The 18,789-nt window shown below is 44.4% G+C and overlaps 1 long non-coding RNA gene across 1 annotated transcript; it reads right to left on the bottom strand.

Moving 5' to 3' along the window:
• Window positions 1-8,262: 8,262 nt before the first annotated feature.
• Window positions 8,263-18,104, bottom strand: LOC114594758 (uncharacterized). The gene is made up of 3 exons (XR_013392129.1): window positions 17,959-18,104; window positions 9,784-9,866; window positions 8,263-8,369 (listed from the first exon to the last, which is right to left on the bottom strand). It is a non-coding gene; the product is annotated as an uncharacterized LOC114594758 (long non-coding RNA).
• Between the last annotated feature and the right edge of the window lie 685 nt (window positions 18,105-18,789).

Raw genomic sequence — 18,789 nt, 5'->3', positions numbered from 1 at the left:
TTGGAAGGAGGTTTGCTGCTCCCTCTCTGTGTGCCATGTCAGAAAGAGGTAGAAACAAGTGTGACCTAACTTCTGAGAAGTCTTTAAGAATACCATAAAGTAGGCTGTCTCACTGAACTGCAAATACTTTATTTTAAAAAAACAAAAACACAATTTGAGGCTAATGTCACACTCTGTTGATTCTTTTTGATAAATATGTACAATATGCACAATGGTGGGGTTGTTGTTTTTTTAAAAAAATGCAGACCTACTTTGGCTTCTTGCTGCAGGTAAGAATTTGGGCTCAGATTAATAGAAACCCCTTCATTTCTGCAGAGATCTGATTCCTTCCCCTATAAGGTTATGTTGCTCTAGTGGTGTGGAATCATTATTCCTTCAGATAAGTTAAGCATGCCTAATATGGCTGGCAAAAGATGACTTCCCTGCCCCACTTCTTCCTGTTGGTAGTCCCCCCCCCCCATCAATAATTTTGGGGAGCTTGGGGGGGTGCTGCCATCAGAGGGAGGGAGGAAGTTCTGCCAGTCTGCTTATTCAAGTTTAACTCTGTTTATAACATGATGGGTTTTTAACAGCATTGTGCCTGGTGTTTGAACTAGATTGGTACAGTTTTACCACATGGGAATTGCAATCTCAGGCTGGTTTAGAGGTGTGTAAGATGTGCATTATTGTGGAAGAACTGTGATCTTTATTGTACATGATGTCAGAAAAGGAGATTTTACACTGTTGCATTGGAATGCTAGCCTTATGAAAGCATAATTGCTAAAGGACAGTGCATATTTTTTTCTATCTATAAAAGCAAAACTTCAGAACATACACTCACTCATCCACTCAGACTATGCAGTTCTATTGTGAAGTTCTGGCAATAACGTCATTATGAAATCATCAGCTCTGATAAGCTACTTATGCATTGAAACTCATTTCCTAATAAACATAAATGAAAATAATTAAAGTTGTTTGAACCTCTATTACAACGACAATTTTACTATCAGTATGCTTTATTCAAGTGTACAGGTAGATGCAGTAATTGTGGTTTTTATATTGCTCCTGTATTTATTTATTTATTTATTTATTTATTTATTTATTTATTTATTTATTTATTTTTCTTTCTTTCTTTCTTTCTTTCTTTCTTTTGGCCAAAGGTAAGTTTTGAGTGGGGACATTTTCCTCTTTCTCCATTTCATAGCTACAGCTTGTATTAAGTCTAAACTTTTGCCAGACATGGCATTGGCCTCCAAGCAATATCATAGATGGCATTGCTCTTTCTTTTTGAATACATAGTTCCATCTAGCACATTTTTAAAAGTCTATTCAAACCACACATGCATTGTGTTATTTCCATAGCGCAGATTTGGGAAAGGATGGCATGGAGGGATTTCCAAAGACTACCGAGTTCATGATGTTAGATGGATTCCAAACTGAATTCCTAGTTCATCACTCTCTGAGACAGTATACAGTACTAGCACAGTATGGAAACTAGGCTCTAGGATGGGGAAGTATTTTGCGGGAGGAGATTTCCATTCCATGAATAGTAGAATTGTGGGCAAGGCCACCTAATGATTTGGTGACTGAGGTGAGCTGCAAGCTAAGGCCTTTTTGGCTCACATTCTCAGTCGTTCCTTTCTGGCAGTGTTTTATGCCAAAATGACATTGGTAGAGAGGGAGCCACTTTATTGTGTACGGTATAAACAATAAAAATATCAAAACACAACTTTGGAGAGAGAATTCTTACCGCGTTGTAGTAATTGTCCAAGATTACATTGGTGTGAAGACCTTAACACAGTAGCAAAGTGGCTTGAGAGTTCACGGTATTACTTAATAGCGTAATTAAAAGTTGGATAATCGCATGGTTGTGGGTAGAGAGGGCATTTTGCTCTGCTACCGCTACCATCGGCAGCAGCTAAAGTTTACAATTGGTAGATGATACTTAGTGATTCCATCTGGACGCAGGAACTTCTTGGCAATAAGGAACTGGTCCTTTCGTTCAGCATCTTTCTGTTTATTTCATGTCGTTTTTAACAAGCTCGTTTAATCAGCTTTTGTTGCCTGGATGTATTAAGGTGCATAACAAGTTTTAAAACAAAGTGATCTCTAGCCCTTAAAAATTTGGGATCTGATCGTAAAATGCCGTATTTCCTGAAAATTAATAAAGTTATTACTAACAGGTTTTCTGAACGGTAGAGCAGTGCTGTTCCTTTTAAATTAAGCTGAGCCTGCAATCCTCATCATGAAAAAGCCCCACCGAACCCAATAAAACTATTTTGCAATGAACATACAAAGGATTTCATTGCAAAAGAAGTGTGAGGTGATGCACTGTTTGAGCCCTCTATTTCTGTTTGGAAGAATTAACTTTAGTAGCTGGCCTACTTTGATTGCCAAAGTGATCTAGGAAAAAATAATACCCTGCTTTATCATTAACAACCGATTATGAGCCCTACTCATAAAAATAAACTATGGAGCAGCAGATGCATTAACTGCTTTGCTCAGTACGAGATGACGGAAGAGCTGGTGACTGGTGTACATGGCTGCCAAGTTGGTAGAGCCAATTTAAAAGATGCTGGGAAATGAACATAAGAATAGCGCTGCAAGATCAGGCCAAAGGCTTTTCTGTTCTCACAGTGGCCAACCATAGATCCCTCTGGAAAAGCCTACAAGCATGACTCAAGGGCAATGGTGCTCCCTGCAGTTTCCAGCAACTGGTAAAGGTAAAGGGAACCCTGACCATTGGGTCCAGTCGTGACCGACTCTGGGGTTGCGGCGCTCATCTCGCTTTATTGGCCAACGGAGCCGGCGTACAGCTTCCGGGTCATGTGGCCAGCATAACTAAGCCGCTTCTGGCGAACCAGAGCAGCGCACGGAAGCACCGTTTACCTTCCCGCTGGAGCGGTACCTATTTATCTACTTGCACTGGTGTGCTTTCGAACTGCTAGGTTGGCAGGAGCAGGGACCGAGCAACGGGAGCTCACCCCGTCACGGGGATTCGAACCGCCGACCTTCTGATTGGCAAGTCCTAGGCTCTGTGGTTTAACCCACAGCGCCACCCCCATCCCTCCAGCAACTGGTATTATTTATTAAATTTACATTTCAAGATCACAGGGCGCTTTACAGTAAAAACAGAAAACAAACCCACAAAATACATAACATCCTCCCACCATTCCTCTTCCATGAATTCCTCTAATCCCCGCTTCAAAGCCAACTGAACTTTGCCACAACCCGACTGGGATGGCTTTAAAAGGGACTGAGCATATTTATGGAGGAAAATGTGGCTATCGATCTTGGCTAGCCATGAATGCCAGTTTCTAGGAGAGTGCTGTTGTGTTCATGGCAGCAGCAGCAGCTGCCAATTGGTACTAGGAGGGCAAGTGGCCTCAGACCCTTGAGACGGAACACAAAGCGTTGTGGCGTGTAGCCATTAATTTCTCTTAATTCTCAAGTTGGGAGCAACCATTACATCTTGTGGAAGCCATTTCCTTGAGCTGTGTAAAAAAAAAAATACTTCTCCCCAATCTCCCAACAGTCAGCTTTGCTGCATGGCCCTGAATTCTCATATTAATGAGGGAGGTAGAAAAACTTTCTATCTATTCTTCCCCATGCCATGCTTCAGCCTTAGCATAAATGCACCTGCAAGTGGAGGTGGGCAGGTATACAAGATAGTAGGAACTTGAGACCACTGTGTTTCCCTGATTATTGGCTGGTTTTCTATTTGTTGGAGGCAGAGAAAAGCCTATGCCATCATCAATAACGATGGTCAATCAGCTTCTCTAGTGCACTTCCTGATTGGTTTATCTGCAAGTGCTTCAGTTTAATATCGTATATAGTGAGAGCTGGACCATAAAGAAGGCTGATTGCCGAATAATTGATGCTTTTGAATTATGGTGCTGGAGGAGACTCTTGAGAGTCCCATGGACTGCAAGGAGATCAAACCTATCCATTCTGAAGGAAATCAGCCCTGAGTGCTCACTGGAAGGACAGATCCTGAAGCTGAGGCTCCAATATTTTGGCCACCTCATAAGAAGAGAAGACTCCCTGGAAAAGACCCTGATGTTGGGAAAGATGGAGGGCACAAGGAGAAGGGGACGACAGAGGACGAGATGGTTGGACAGTGTTCTCGAAGCTACCAGCATGAGTTTGACCAAACTGCGGGAGGCAGTAGAAGACAGGAGTGCCTGGTCCATGGGGTCATGAAGAGTCAGACACAAGTAAATGACTAAACAACAACAGCAACACACACACACCTATCATAGTTTGCAACATACCTCCTGTCTTTCTTGCAATGGTGTATATTCCACCCTCATTTTTCTCCCCCAGGATCTGCTGCTTAAAAAAATAATAATTCCTCACTGTTCATCATATTTGGGAAAGGAATACATATTTTAGCCCAAGGTCAAGATTAGTTAGCAATCAGTGGGTGGGTTAGCCTTAATTTTGGAATATACTCCTTTGCAGCACATTCACTCTGGCACAAATCTGTCACTTCTGCTTTCTGTGGCCTGAAGCGTCGACTCGATTTAGGGAGAGGTATGAATTATGCACTTTGCAGAAGCAAGGAGATGCGGGCTTGGATCTTTTAGCTTTCTCGTGCAAAACCATTTGAACTTCGATTTTGGGCTTTTGTCATTTAGATAGTAGTTATAAACTCATTTTGCTAATGGCTGCTTCACGTCCTAGATTATGTAAGTAAGCATTAATTTTACTTCTTCACAAAACAATGTGTTTGTGATTGTTATTTTTAAGGGGGGGTAATGCCAGGGAAAATTCAGTCTGCCTTAAAGCATCCTGGTTTATTGTTTCTAGAAGGTTAACCCAACCTTGTCTTAGTTTCCAAGTTTAAAGCTGCAAAGTATGGTATTCTGCCGATCTCACTCACAAGGGATAAATAACAACAGTATAACCTCTCCTTGTGCCTAAATCCATTCCTACAAAGAGCACATTCCAGCAAGGCAAAAACACGGGGGTTGAAGCAGGCACCAGTGACGTTGTGGCCTTGGGAAGGAGATGTTTCATGGAGATAATTCTGAGGGCCAGACAGAGAAGTCTGCAGCCTCGGGGTTCCCCATCCCTGAAGTCCAGAATATCTACACATTTCATACAAGATCATCTGCCGAAGCTGCACATGCTTTTGTAGCCTCTACGTAGTTTGGTTTTTCAGTATGCTTCATTTCAGAAAGAAGAAGCTTTCATCTTTGGTCTCTCCCCCGCACCCTAACCCAGCCTTAGACAAAGATTGCAGTGTTCCTTCAAAGTCTGAACATGAATCTACATCTGGAAACACTTAACTGCAGTTAAAAAAAAAAAAGAAAGCCTTATTCCAGAGAGTCAACATTGAAAATGTGCTTGGTGCTTAAAATGCAAACTAATAAACTGAGATTTCCAGTTAGCCTCCTTGAGCAGAGCTGCAAGCCAGGAGCTTTCTAGGGAGGTGGGTACAAAGTCTGCCTTGAAAGCCAAACCACTCCAAGCTACTTCCTCGGGAGACTAATAACCCGCCGTTGATTAAAACTGAATGTCTGGCAATAACTTTATTCTTGTCCTTATAGAAAGCAAATAATGTGCTGTTTTAAGCCGGCCTGAGAGATATGTTTATCATCAGAAAGTAAACTTTGGCCTTTAGGATGCACGGTGATTTTTTGTGCCTTAGTGGTCAGTTTCTGCCCTGGTCACTGACACCGCATAACATTTGCACAGTGCAGAAACAGGCATTTGAGTTGAACCAAATAGGGTGCTGATTACAAGAGACTAGTTTCATCCCAGCAGGCTTGCAGCTGGATGACCCGAGTTCAAATCCTGACACGTCCCATAAGTGAGTGGACAATGTGCAGGTTGTCAGCTTTTAGCCTCTCCTTCCACTTGACACCATTTTCCAAGGAACTTGGCAAGCTTTTCCCTAGATGGCTGAGACTCCCCACAACAACAACAACAACAACAACAACAATAATAATAATAATAATTTATATCCCGCCCTCCCCAGCCAAAGCCGGGCTCAGAGCGGCTAACAACAGTAAAATAATGCAGCATTCTAAAATCAATTCATTTTAAAATCAGTTCAAATCAAATTAATGGCAACCATTGAGCTAGAGTTCTGTGAGGATTACCAAAGGAGGGGGTCAGACTGTGCCTTGGCCAAAGGCCTGGTGGAACAGCTCTGTCTTGTAGGCTCTGCGGAAAGATGTCAAGTCCCACAGGGCCCTGGTCCCTTGTGTTCCACCAGATCGGAGCCACAGCCGAAAAAGCCCTGGCTCTGGTTGAGGCCAGCCTAACCTCCCTGTGGCCCGGGACCTCCAATATGTTTTTATTTGAAGACCATAAGGCTTCTGCACTCTCATTTAGCAAAGTGTTGCTCAGGAACCCTGGGAGGCAAATTATGAAAGTCTCTGCCAGGTCACTGTGTTCAGGCAGCAGAGATGAAGCAAGTAAGCCCATGGGATGGAGAACCGGTTCTTTTGCAAGAATGACAAAGGCCCACACTGAAGTCTGGAGGGTCTGAAAGAGCCGGTCAGATTGTATTAGGTTCAAGGGGCTTGGTAAAGGGTAAGATCACGAGGGAGGTGCCAGCATTTCTTGGAGACTATTTACATTTTAAAATAAGGCTCCGGCTACTTTTAATGGGGGGGGGGGTATATGGAGCTGCTTTGGGAAACTATTCAGAAGTGGCAACTGGTGGGAAATGCACCATCAGACCTTCTGTAGAATATTGGGCCAAGAAAGCAAGCTGGGCAGGCACAGTGTGTTGCTAATCTCTGTCCCCCCTCGCCCTACTCTTTCTCCATTTATTTGCCTTTAGCCGCGCTGGGATTTGCAGTCGTTTGCAAAAGTTACAGCTTATCTGTGCGCTGTTGGGAAACTTCCTGTGCCAGTTTTGCAGACCTCTTGACGAGCTGTGAAAGGCAGAGGAATGGGTCGAGCTGTTCTTCCACACCCGACAACTCTCCTGTTTTTGCTTTGGATTAATTTCCAGAAGGCTAGGCATGTCGGTCTGTTGCAGTAGAAGAAACAAAGGGGCTCACTGATGTCTTTTTGTGAGTTCAGCTGTGGTGGGCAGGGGAGATTGGGCTGGATGAGCTTTCAGAGTCCCTAAAGGTAAAGGGACCCCTGACCATTAGGTCCAGTCGTGGCCGACTCTGGGATTGTGGCGCTCATCTCGCTTTATTGGCCGAGGGAGCCAGCATGCAGCTTCCGGGTCATGTGGCCACCATGACTAAGCCGCTTCTGGTGAACCAGAGCAGCGCACGGAAATGCTTTACCTTCCCGCTGGAGCGGTACCTATTTATCTACTTGCACTTTGACGTGCTTTCAAACTGCTAGGTTGGCAGGAGCTGGGACTGAGCAACGTGAGCTCACCCCGTCGCGGGGATTCGAACCGCCGATCTGATCAGCAAGCCCTAAGCTCTGTGGTTTAACCCACAGCACCACCCGTGTCCCTTCAGAGTCCCTACAACCATCTGATTCTTTGATTGCAATGGTGGGATTTACAAAACTGGTTGAACCAGTAGGCCTGCTGGGGGATAAGGCTTTCAGCAGCTACAAGCTATAAAGGCTCCATGCTCAGAGTGACATAACACCACAGAAGTCCACATTTCCATCAAGTGTAGAAGTGAACATGGGAATAAACAACCTTTTACCCTAGCACATTACTTTGTTTTATTCAAAACTAAATATATTTTTATGCAGTGCTTTTTTTCTTTAAAAATGTTTAGTGGGTACTCTCATTTTGTCTCAAGAAAACCACCATTTTATAGTTCAAATCGGGGGAAATAAATACAGTAAATGGACAAAAGTACAAAGATTCACAAAATGTTTCGGGCAGTGGTGTAGCGTGGGTTGTCAGCACCCGGGGCAAGGCAAGTAATTTGCGCCCCCTAACCCGTGGATTTGCGCCCCCTAACCCTAACCCCCAGATGTTGCGCCCGGTGCGGCCGCCCCCCCTGCACCCCCCACGCTACGCCACTGGTTTCGGGGTATGCATCCCCCCAGAAAAAGCACTGTTTTTATGGCTTTTCTTCTTAAAAGTTGAACAACTAATATGGAACCAAAGAAACGCTCCCTCTTCGTAACTGTGACACACCACGAAATGCAGCCGTTATACAGCACATCAGAGAAAAGGGAGAATCCTGATGATCCAACACAAGAAAATAAAAATAACAACACAGTGTCAGAAATCAAAGCAGCCAAAAGATTTTATATGCTGTAGGAACCCACCTGTGGTTCGCCTGGTTCAAATGTGAAATAAAACAGTTCAGTTTCACCATAAATTTGTCCATGGATGTATTTTGGATTCATCTTAATCTCTGGGTTTCCAAGAAGAATTCAATTTGGAGCCACCACAGTACTTTGGAGGTGGTAAAAATCCATTGGAAACTTGGTTGTTTGACAAAGCTATAAAAAAAAGATTATGAAGTACTCAGAGGAAATAAAAATGGAGTACATGATTGCCTCATGTATTTTAATTTTAATTTTATTTATTTGGCTGATTTCCCCTAGATTTTTGTGTGGTTTATATCTCATCTTGCCGTTTACTGGAGACAGTCGCTGCTATCTTTGTCCAGCATGTGTCTCTTGATTTGTCGGTAGCATTTAAATCAACGGCACTGATGATCTGAACTCTTGAATTGCAGTTGCTCCTTTTGGAACACCTGAGCAACCTGCTGTAACAAAAGCACCAAATATCTTAATTCGTAGAATTGTAGAGATGGAAGGGTTCCCAAGAATCATTTTAGCCCAACCTCCTGCGGTGGGGAGGAGTGTGAGGTGCTGTCTTTGCTGCAAAAGGTAACAGGCAGCTCAGAGCATCTGGGATTAGCTGAGGCTGTGCTAGCAGCTCTGTGCGCACCCAAAATTACAAGAGCTAATTGGGGTGATTCAGAGAAGGTTCTTGTTTTTCTAATCCAGATCTTGCCATTAGCAAGGCATCTCGAGGCAGATCAGGGACTTCTGCACTTTGGAGTGGCTCTGTGGCTTTAGGTTTATTCAAAAATGCATGGCTGTCGACCCTTTAAGAAGCAAAACCACAACTGGCCGAGGAAACGCTTAGAGGTCAGAGAGGCGGGAGGGATCTTGCATAGTTAGAGCAAGGTCTAACTTCCTTAATCGCTGCAAATTACTTTCCGATACCACTCCAGTTGCTGCAGTTAGGGGTAGGGATGTTGAAATGAGCAAACCCAAGTTGTTCTTCCCATGGGTTCACATGTGACTTCGCCAGTTTTGTACTAACCAGGGTTAAGGTCACCTGGCACAATAGCTGCTGGCCTATTTGTCCGAAGTTTGGCAGGTTTCTCATCCAGGGTCCACCTCCCCTTATGCCTATGTTTCAAACAGATTGCCCACAAAGAACTAAGGGAGGGAACGAGATGCTTGCTAGGGCTGATGGGAGTTGTAGTTCAGCAACAAGGGGAGGTCCAAAGTGCCCCCCCCCCCCCGCAACCTGCTCCATTGGAACATCAGATCTCCCTGCAAAAGACTTTTGGTAGTGCGTCTGCATCCTCTGATAAACTGCAGGATGGGCTTTCGACGACAGGTGACTTGGCTTTCCTATTTATTTTGCAAACTCACTTTTTCTGTTTTGGTATAAATATTTTGCAGACACACTTCACTAAACATACTCTTTACTGTTTGAACAAGCTAGTCTTGGAGAGGCAGCTTGTTTCTACCCAATGAGCAGGTCTCATCCCTCCTCCTGTTAAGGTTACCAGACGTCCCCGTTTCCCGGGGACAGTCCCCGGATTTACAAATCAGTCCACATACAAAATCAGTTGAAGAGTGTCCCCAGATTCATTGAAAAAAGTTTGGTAACCTTATGTTAAGTGCCCGTTTCCTCTTCTTACAGATTGGGTGGGTCTTCTATATCTTCTCTGCTGTTGCAGTGTGGAGACCAGGCTGCACAACAAGCCAACAAACAACATGTGAGCCCGATGCACTTAGTTCTCAGCAAGACCGTGAAAGTTCCCACAGCTACCCAGCCACCATCTTGGTTTCATGCTCACTGTTCAGGTTCCCTCCGTAAGTCCGTGTTATGTACTGAAGTTCTCACCCTGGGCCAGCAGGGGGATACTGTAGATAGTTATGCAAATAAGGGATCGAAAGTGACGTTCAGTGATTGGATAGTTTTAGAAAATTGTACAGTTACAGTGGTGCCTCGCAAGATGAAAAGAATCCGTTCCGCGAGCCTCTTCGTCTTGCGGTTTTTTCGTCTTGCGAAGCAAGCCCATTAGCGGCTTAGCGGATTAGTGCTATTAGCGGGCTTAGCGGATCAGCTGATAAGCGGCTTAGCGATCAGCTGTTAAGCGGCTTAGCGATCAGCTGTTAAGCGGCTTAGCGGATCAGCTGATAAGCGGCTTAGCAATCAGCTGTTAAGTGGCTTAGTGGATCAGCTGTTAAGCGGCTTAGCAATCAGCTGTTAAGTGGCTTAGTGGATCAGCTGTTAAGCGGCTTAGTGGATCAGCTGATAAGCGGCTTAGCGGCTTGGGGAAAAGGGGGGGGGCAAAGGAAAAAAACCCTGCAGGAACTCGCAAGACGAGTTCCATAGGAAATTCGTTTTGCGAAGCACCTCCAAAACGGAAAACCCTCTCGTCTAGCAGGTTTTCCGTCTTGCGAGGCATTCGTCTTGCGGGGCACCACTGTATAAGCAGGCTGACTGAACCCTTCAGCTCAGTTCTGTTCTGGCCTGTAAACAAGAGCTGTTTGAAGAATCGCTGTGTCGTCTGATATGTTCACCCACAACTTAACAGTCTGCTTCATCAGGTATAAGAAGAAAAGCACAGGAAACAGCCTTACACTGAGTCAGACCATTGGTCCTTCCAGGATTGCCTACACTTGACTAGCAGTGGCTCTCTTGCAGTAGATCTGATGACCCATCTGTTTTTTCACGATTTGTTTTTTTTTAAAATAGGAAATAACAATCTTGGAAAAAGACAGTCCTAATAGACTTTTTTTAAAAAAAATCTTTATTGATTTGCACTTTGCTTTGTATATCCAAGAAGATGTGTATTAAAAAACAGAGAAAACAAACAACTCCCTATGAAAAAAAGAAAAGCTTTGTGAAATAAAAAATGGAAACCACATCCCATACAGCTTAGAGAGACAAGCAGTGCTGGTGTTAGTAAGGTAAAGGTAAAGGGACCCCTGACCATTAGGTCCAGTCGTGACCGACTCTGGGGTTGCGGCGCTCATCTCGCTTTATAGGCTGAGGGAGCCGGCGTACAGCTTCCGGGTCATGTGGCCAGCATGACTAAGCCGCTTCTGGCGAACCAGAGCAGCGCACGGAAACGCCATTTACCTTCCTGCCAGAGTGGTACCTATTTATCTACTTGCACTTTGACGTGCTTTCAAACTGCTAGGTTGGCAGGAGCAGGGACCGAGCAACGGGAGCTCACCCCATCACGGGGATTCGAACCGCCGACCTTCTGATCGGCAAGTCCTAGGCTCTGTGGTTTAACCCACAGCGCCACCCACATAGTGATACATAAATCCAGTAGCCTCCTAAAAGGAAAGTCACTATTAAACCATATGTAATCAGAATCAGAATCACTGGAATTATTATTCATTTCAAATCCTTGCTTAATTTGATGGGAATGGGTTTCTATTATTTTCTTTTTCTTTTATTGATGCAAGTACAGTGGTACCTCGGGTTAAGAACTTAATTCATTCTGGAGGTCCGTTCTTAACCTGAAACTGTTCTTAACCTGAGGTACCACTTTAGCTAATGGGGCCTCCTGCTGCCACCGCACGATTTCTGTTCTCATCCTGTAGCAAAGTTCTTAACCCGAGGTACTATTTCTGGGTTAGCGGAGTCTGTAACCTGAAGCATCTGTAACCTGAAGTGTCTGTAACTCGAGGTACCACTGTAATAAAGTCATGCCACACATTTAAACATTTCCAGATATCGGAAGGCTTTTTAATACCCTAAGCAAAATGTGTCTTCCCTACAGTGAATAATTTTATAAACCTCTTATCAGGTCTTCTTGAAGTTCTCTCCCCCCCCTTAAAACTATCCCTTTATTTATTACATTTTCCTCCAAGTTGCTCCAAGTGGCATCCATGATTCTACCTGTTCTCCTTTTTATCCTCACAACAGCCCTGTAGGTAAGGTAGGTTGGGCTGAGAGACAGCCTGAGGTCACCCAGTATACTTCATGGCTGAATTTGGCCTAGAACCATATAATTGTAGAGTTGGGACCCCAAGGGTATAATAATAATAATAATAATAATAATAATAATAATAATAATAATAATAATAATTTATACCCCGCCCTCCCCAGCCAAGGCCGGGCTCAGAGCGGCTTACAAGCAATAATAAAAACAAGTTATAATATAATAATAACACACACACACATACACTGCAATGCTGGAATCTTTGGCCCAACATGGGGCTCAAACCCAAAAAGTCTCATCTGGCTGCCCTTCAGATAAACTTGGAAAAGATATGCCTTCTATTTTCTGAACAGAAAGACAATAGAGGGATTGTCATCTGATAAGAATGCACATCATCTAAACTGTCTCTGAACAAGGCCTCCTTTCGGGTGATGGGCAGCAGAAGCCTGAATCTAAATTTAAGCCTTTTTTCCTCCCTCTTTTCATTTCAATCTGCCCCAGAGGAGTGAAAAAATGGACACAGATTGGAGGGGGTGGATGACCGAAGGCCTTGGCACAAAAGCGACGTGGCTTATTTATGAGAAAACAGTGAGTTGTCTTCCTGAAGCCCAAATTTTCTTGGAATTAAACCCGCCAAGCAGGACTGTTTTAATGGACTACACACACGGCTGGCTCCCCCCCCCCCCCCCATGGAAGGATTGATGGCTAGAAGATCATTGTCCTTGTTGCTGTGCACAATACAGGAACTTGGAAGCCGACATTCCCTGCTGTTGGTGAAGAAATGAGCAGAGTAAAACAAGTGGAAGATGCAGTAGGGTGGCGCTGTGGTCTAAACCACTGAGCCTCTTGGACTTGCCAATCAGAAGGTCGGTGGTTCGAATCCCCATGACGGAGTGAGCGCCCATTGCTCCATCCCAGTTCCTGCCAACCTAGCAGTTCAAAAGCACACCAGTGCAAGTAGATAAAGAGGTACCGCTGCAGCGGGAAGGTAAACAGCGTTTCTGTGCGCTCTGGTTTGCGTCACTGTGTCCTGTTGTGCCAGAAGCGGTTTAGTCCTGCTGGCCACATGACCCGGAAAACTGTCTGTGGACAAACGCCGGCTCCCTCGGCCTGAAAGCGAGATGAGCACCGCAACCCCATAGTCGCCTTTGACTGGACTTAACCGTCCAGGGGTCTTTTATCTTGCCTTTGCCTTTACCATCCTCTATAGTGAATGCTCGGGTGGCGAATGTGATCCGTGCGGAATGCACGTTCGCAACCCGCAGTGTTTGCAACCTGCACGCGCAGGTTGTGATTCGGCACTTCTGCTCATGTGCAAAGCACGATTTAGCGCTTCTGCGCATGCGCGACCGCCGAAATCTGGAAGTAACCCGTTCTGGTACTTCCGGGTTTCGGCAGTCCGCAACACGAAGAAATGCAACCTGAAGCGTCTGTAACCCGAGGTATGACTGTACTTTGAAGGGCTGTCTTTACTTTGAGGGTGTCCTCTTGTTTGAAGAGCTCTCCATAGATAAAGGACTATAAGAAAGGAGAAGGGCTTAGAAATTGCCCATCAGCACGTAGCACCTAGGGAGCAGACTGAGCAGGTGGACAGGTCAGTGACAGCTCACAGTCTTCCTCAATAAGGAGAGATGTATTGTTGGGGGCATCACATGGCAAGGTAGAGTCTCAAATAAAGATGTGCTTTCCCAAGCCCTAATTCCTCACACTCCTGTCTCAGCAACATCTACGCTGCCTTGGTCAGAGGAGGAATGATGGCTGCGAGGAGCGCAGAGGCAAAAACACCATGGTGCATCAAGCGCAGCCACAACCAGATGCCTTCATCTGCCCCAGCTGCAAAAAAGCAGCAACAGGAAATTCCTGACTCCACCCAATGCAGCTAAGTCCAGTGCCACCTAGTGACTAAACTATATAATGTCATTATCCACACAAAGAAATTGGAGTTGATTAACTGCACAAGTTTTTCGTTGATTAATCTATTTTAAATTTGCACACAGGCAAATGAGCAAAGCATGAAACATAATTTTTAAAAAATTTATAATACATGTATGTGTTATAACAGCCAACTTAGAAGAGGCATTCTCTGCTATATGAGAGAAGGGGTAATTCCTTTTTAATATGGTCATTACCATCTGTAGTTTTTTATAAGCAGCTGCATTAAAAACAATTTTTAATGTGAAATCTGCTGCCCTAATTAAATTGGTGTACTATTTTAATCAGTTAAAACTTCTTTAAGACTGCACACTTATTCCCACTAAGTCTCACTAAATTCCACGACACTTGCTTCTGAGTAAATATGCATAGGATCATACTGTATATTGACTAATATAACTTTTAATGATTACCTTATATGCCATAGCCTTGCAACAAAATTAATTTACATTTAATAGCCACGTGTGTGTGTTTTATGTTTTTAGACAAATGGAATCATGGTTTCGATCACTAGTCTGCTTTTAAGTATATCTCCAGGATGATGTGAATAATTTTAACAGGGCTCCTGTCTCTTTAATTGCCAAAACCCCATCTGCTCCACGACACACTTGTCCACCTGCGCCAAAGTGAATGAATCATGATGCATTTCAGAAGACATGTTGGGCTACATCTGCAGACTGATGCTGCTGGAAAGAGTTTCGATAGCAGTTCTGAGCCTTTTGCTCTGCGAGAGAAGTGCAACAGTTATACTCCTGTGGCTATGAAACCTAAATGTAAAACTTGTCCCACTCCTATTTATTTTATAGCAACCTGGTGACCTGAAACCAGGACATGGAGCTTTCCAAGCTGCAGAGATAAGTGTTATGACTTGCTAGCATCTGATGATCAAGCTGCTCCTAAAGGCCCAATAATCAAGTTATTTTCAGGTGGGATTTACTCACATACCTGAAAATTCAGGTTGTGCAGTTATAGTCAGTTGGGTGGTCTTGCACTACTCCTGTTTCCCCAAAATATCAGACATTTCGTGACCTGGAAAGTGACAGGAATATGCAGTGGAAACTGTGGGATAACACTTGGGGTTTGACACAGTGTCATCTAACCTCCCCAAAAGCAAATCAGAATAAATTACAATTAAATAGCCAACACCGTCTAATCTCCCTGCAAATGGATCGAGAAACAGGTTGTCTGGAAAGCACCCTGGATGTCCATATAAGAACATAAGAACCCTATAGGAAGCTTGTATTGATCTTATAGGGACATCTTCCTGAAACCAAACTTTGGTTCAGACAGTAAGTGGGTCTGCTCTTTCCATACAGCACCCTGAAACCCAGAAATTAAATCTAAAAAGGACACAGTGAACACATCTTCTAAACAGCCACCAGGAAGGTTACTTCAATTCAAGCAGCAATTCTGAATGTCCCTTCTGCGCTAGAAGTTAAAATAACTCTTGTTCCTACAACAGAGTGAGCTTTTCATGCCGCTGGTGTGTTTCTTTAAAGGTCAAGAGATCTCCAAATACTTGCCTCTTTTCCTTCTTGGTCTGACCTAATTTCCTCTCTACTTGACTGGCAGACTCAACAAAGAGGAAGAGTCATTTCCTTTCCAATCACTGGTGGCGCGGTATTTTGTTTCATCACTGAAAGCGCTGGATGATTCCACTCTCAGAATTTTCCACCTCCACTGCAAAAGCCCTTTGAGCACGGGTAGGCAAACTAAGGCCCGGGGGCTGGATCCGGCCCAATCGCCTTCTAAATTCAGCCTGCAGACGGTCTGGGAATCAGCGTGTTTTTACATGAGTAGAATGTGTCCTTTTATTTAAAATGCATCTCTGGGTTATTTGTGGGGCATAGGAATTTGTTCCTTTTTTTCAAAATATAGTCTGCCCCCCCCCCACATGGTCTGAGGGACAGTGGACCGGCTCCCTGGAGAAAAAGTTTGCTGACCCCTGCCTTTGAGCTTTCCAGACAGGCGTGCTCTGTAAGTTTCTTAGCTTGTATCCCAAAAGGTAATAGGAATAAGGTGAAACTATATTTGTTTCACCAGGTGCTGGCAGGTTACTGAGATGGTACCCAACTGCCCTATGAAGACATCAGGCATCTAGACATGCTTGGGTTATAACTCCCACCATCCCTGACCATGTTGGCTGGAGGCGATGGGGATTGTAGTCCACAGGTCCCCAACCCCTGATTTAATTTGTGTCCTGCTAAATATATGACCTACCTCTCCGACATCTCAGTCTAGATGCAGCGCTGCTTGAAATTTATGGCCCAAAGTCGAAAGAAAGTTAGTTATGCTAAAGCAGACATCCCCAAACTCAGCCCTCCGGATGTTTTGGGTCTACAGCTCCCATCATCCCTAGCTAACAGGACCAGTGGTCAGGGATAATGGGAATTGGAGTCCCAAAACATCTGGAGGGCCGAGTTTGGGGATGCCTGTGCTAAAGTCACTCCAAAATTGGTTACAACCAACTGGCCCTCTGGAACTTAAGTGTGGCTTATTTTTCTCCGGACTGTGGCCTGCAATGTCAAGTGACCTTGTGAAATCATCACAATTCTTTTTCACATTCTTGTTGTGAGTTGGGGTGGGGTTTGTGACTAGCTGGGGCTGCCACCTTTGGTCAGGCAAATTAAAAGACAGGTTGGCAGGGTGGGGACTGGAGGACACACACACTCCCATGACACCATGGGAGGGGGGTTCCCCACATTCAGCCTCTCGCCACCCCAGCCCCACTTTCCCCCTTGACTCACATAGATGGGCAGGGGCCAGGGGTAGACAACCAGCTCTCATGGGTGACTTGAGCTGCTGCTCCAGCCTCTTGCCCATGCTGGCGGTGAAAGAGACTTGAGCATGGACAAAGAAGAGGGAGGAGGAGAGGTCAGGTTGGGGCAGCGGAGGGGGCAAAGCGGCGCTGGCCCTGCACCATCCTAGCCTGGCAGGTAGCAGCTGCGGAGGAGCACCAGTGAGAGGGAAGGAAAGAGGGAGAGGAGGTCTCTATTGTCACTCACGCTGGTCCAGGCTCCTCATCAACCGCACCAACAGCAAATAACCCGGCATAGGGCCTTGTTGGTAGTGGCACCCGCCCTGTGGAACGCCCTCCCATCAGATGTCAAGGAAATAAACAACCACCTGACTTTTAGAAAACATCTGAAGGGAAGTTTTTAATGTTTGATGTATTTATCGTGTTTTCAATATTCTATCGGGAGCCACCCAAAGTGACTGGGGAAACTCAACCAGATGGGTGGGGTATAAATAATATTATAATTTTTTTATTTTTATTTTTATTTTTACTTTTACTATTATTATTATTATTATTATTATTATTATTATTATTATTATTATTTTATTTACAGCCATTTTGGGCTGGCTGAGCTTGAATATGGGAGGAAAGGCATCCCATTTGAAGTCTAAATGGGACCGGGAACACTTTTGTCCCAAAACGGGGCAATCCCATTTTTCTAGGGACGGGTGGCAACCCTAGATTCAGGTAGGTAGCTGTGTTGGTCTGACGCAGTAGAAATATATTAAAAATATTAAAAAATTGTGCAGTAGCACCTTAGAGACCAACTGAGTTTGTTCTTGGTATGAGCTTGAGTGTGCAAGCTCATACCAAGAACAAACTTAGTTGGTCTCTAAGGTGCTACTGGACAATTAATTTTTATTTTTTATATATATTTCGGGTGGCAACCCTTATGACTCTTATGACCTCAAGATCCCACACAACTCTGTATATCTATTCTTGTAAGAGTTTGAGCTGGGCAAAGGGAAGACAATCTGGACAAGTATGGTCTAAGGTAGCCACTGACACATTGCCAATAAAGTGGAAATGCATCACTGAAAAAAAGACAAGGGGACATTGGTTACATAACAGTTGCGCATGCTGAGTTATATGTCCACATGCAACCTTGTATTGTAATATTACATGCCGTTAGAGTGGAGGAAGCTGCTACCTGGTGAGCTGTGTGGCTGCTCAGCTGGTGTCCAGTTGTGGTAATAGTTGATGTGAAGCTTAAAGGCCTCTCCTCTCCCTTTGCACTATTCTTCATCTTTAAACGGGGCTTGGACCCACCAGCCCTTCAAATGGAGAACTGGCAACCCTTCAAACAGAAGACTGTAAAGTAAGATACATGACTAACCTAGTCTGGCCTGTTCCATTTCTTTCTTAGGCAAAGACCAGCGATACGTTGCCATGGGAACCAATGGGGCCTATGAAACCCTAGGTGGTAGGCAGGGCCTTGGAAACATCTTATGGTACTGGCTGCCTCCTCGGAGATTGATGCAGGGAAAATGGACTTTGGATGCCCGTTGGCGTGTTTCAGCTGTTATGATTAATTAGAGGAATCTTAATTTTATATAGCTAGATCCTAGAAAGTTGGGTATGGATGAAAACCCCCGTTCAGTTGGCAGGAGAATGCTGATTCCCTCCCCACCTTCTGCATTTGCCTGCCAAAACGAAGGATCGGTTTCGTGAAAGCATAAATCTCATTTTCCTGCTTTGTATGTGTTGAACCTATTCCCAGTCATGGAAAAGATGTGGCTTCTTGTAACCCCAGCTGGTGTTTTATTTTTAAAGTGGTGCATTGATTTTCTCTCTCTCTTTAATTGTGGTTTTAATTTGGTGCTGTTGTGTTTTGAGTATGTCTCGAACGTGCCTTATGTCTTTTGTCAGATGCTTTGAGATCAGATAAATAAAAAAAATATCTCAACCAGCCAAATCTGTGCTTGGTTGCAATCTCCAAAAACTGTTTGTAAGTTGCGATTCATCTCAAGCATGTGTAATT

Source organism: Podarcis muralis, chromosome 3 (genome assembly GCF_964188315.1).
Source record: "Podarcis muralis chromosome 3, rPodMur119.hap1.1, whole genome shotgun sequence".
Taxonomy (NCBI): Eukaryota; Metazoa; Chordata; class Lepidosauria; order Squamata; family Lacertidae; genus Podarcis; species Podarcis muralis.
The sequence above is the reverse complement of the archived record's forward strand: the minus strand, read 5'-3'. Positions and strand labels throughout refer to the sequence as shown.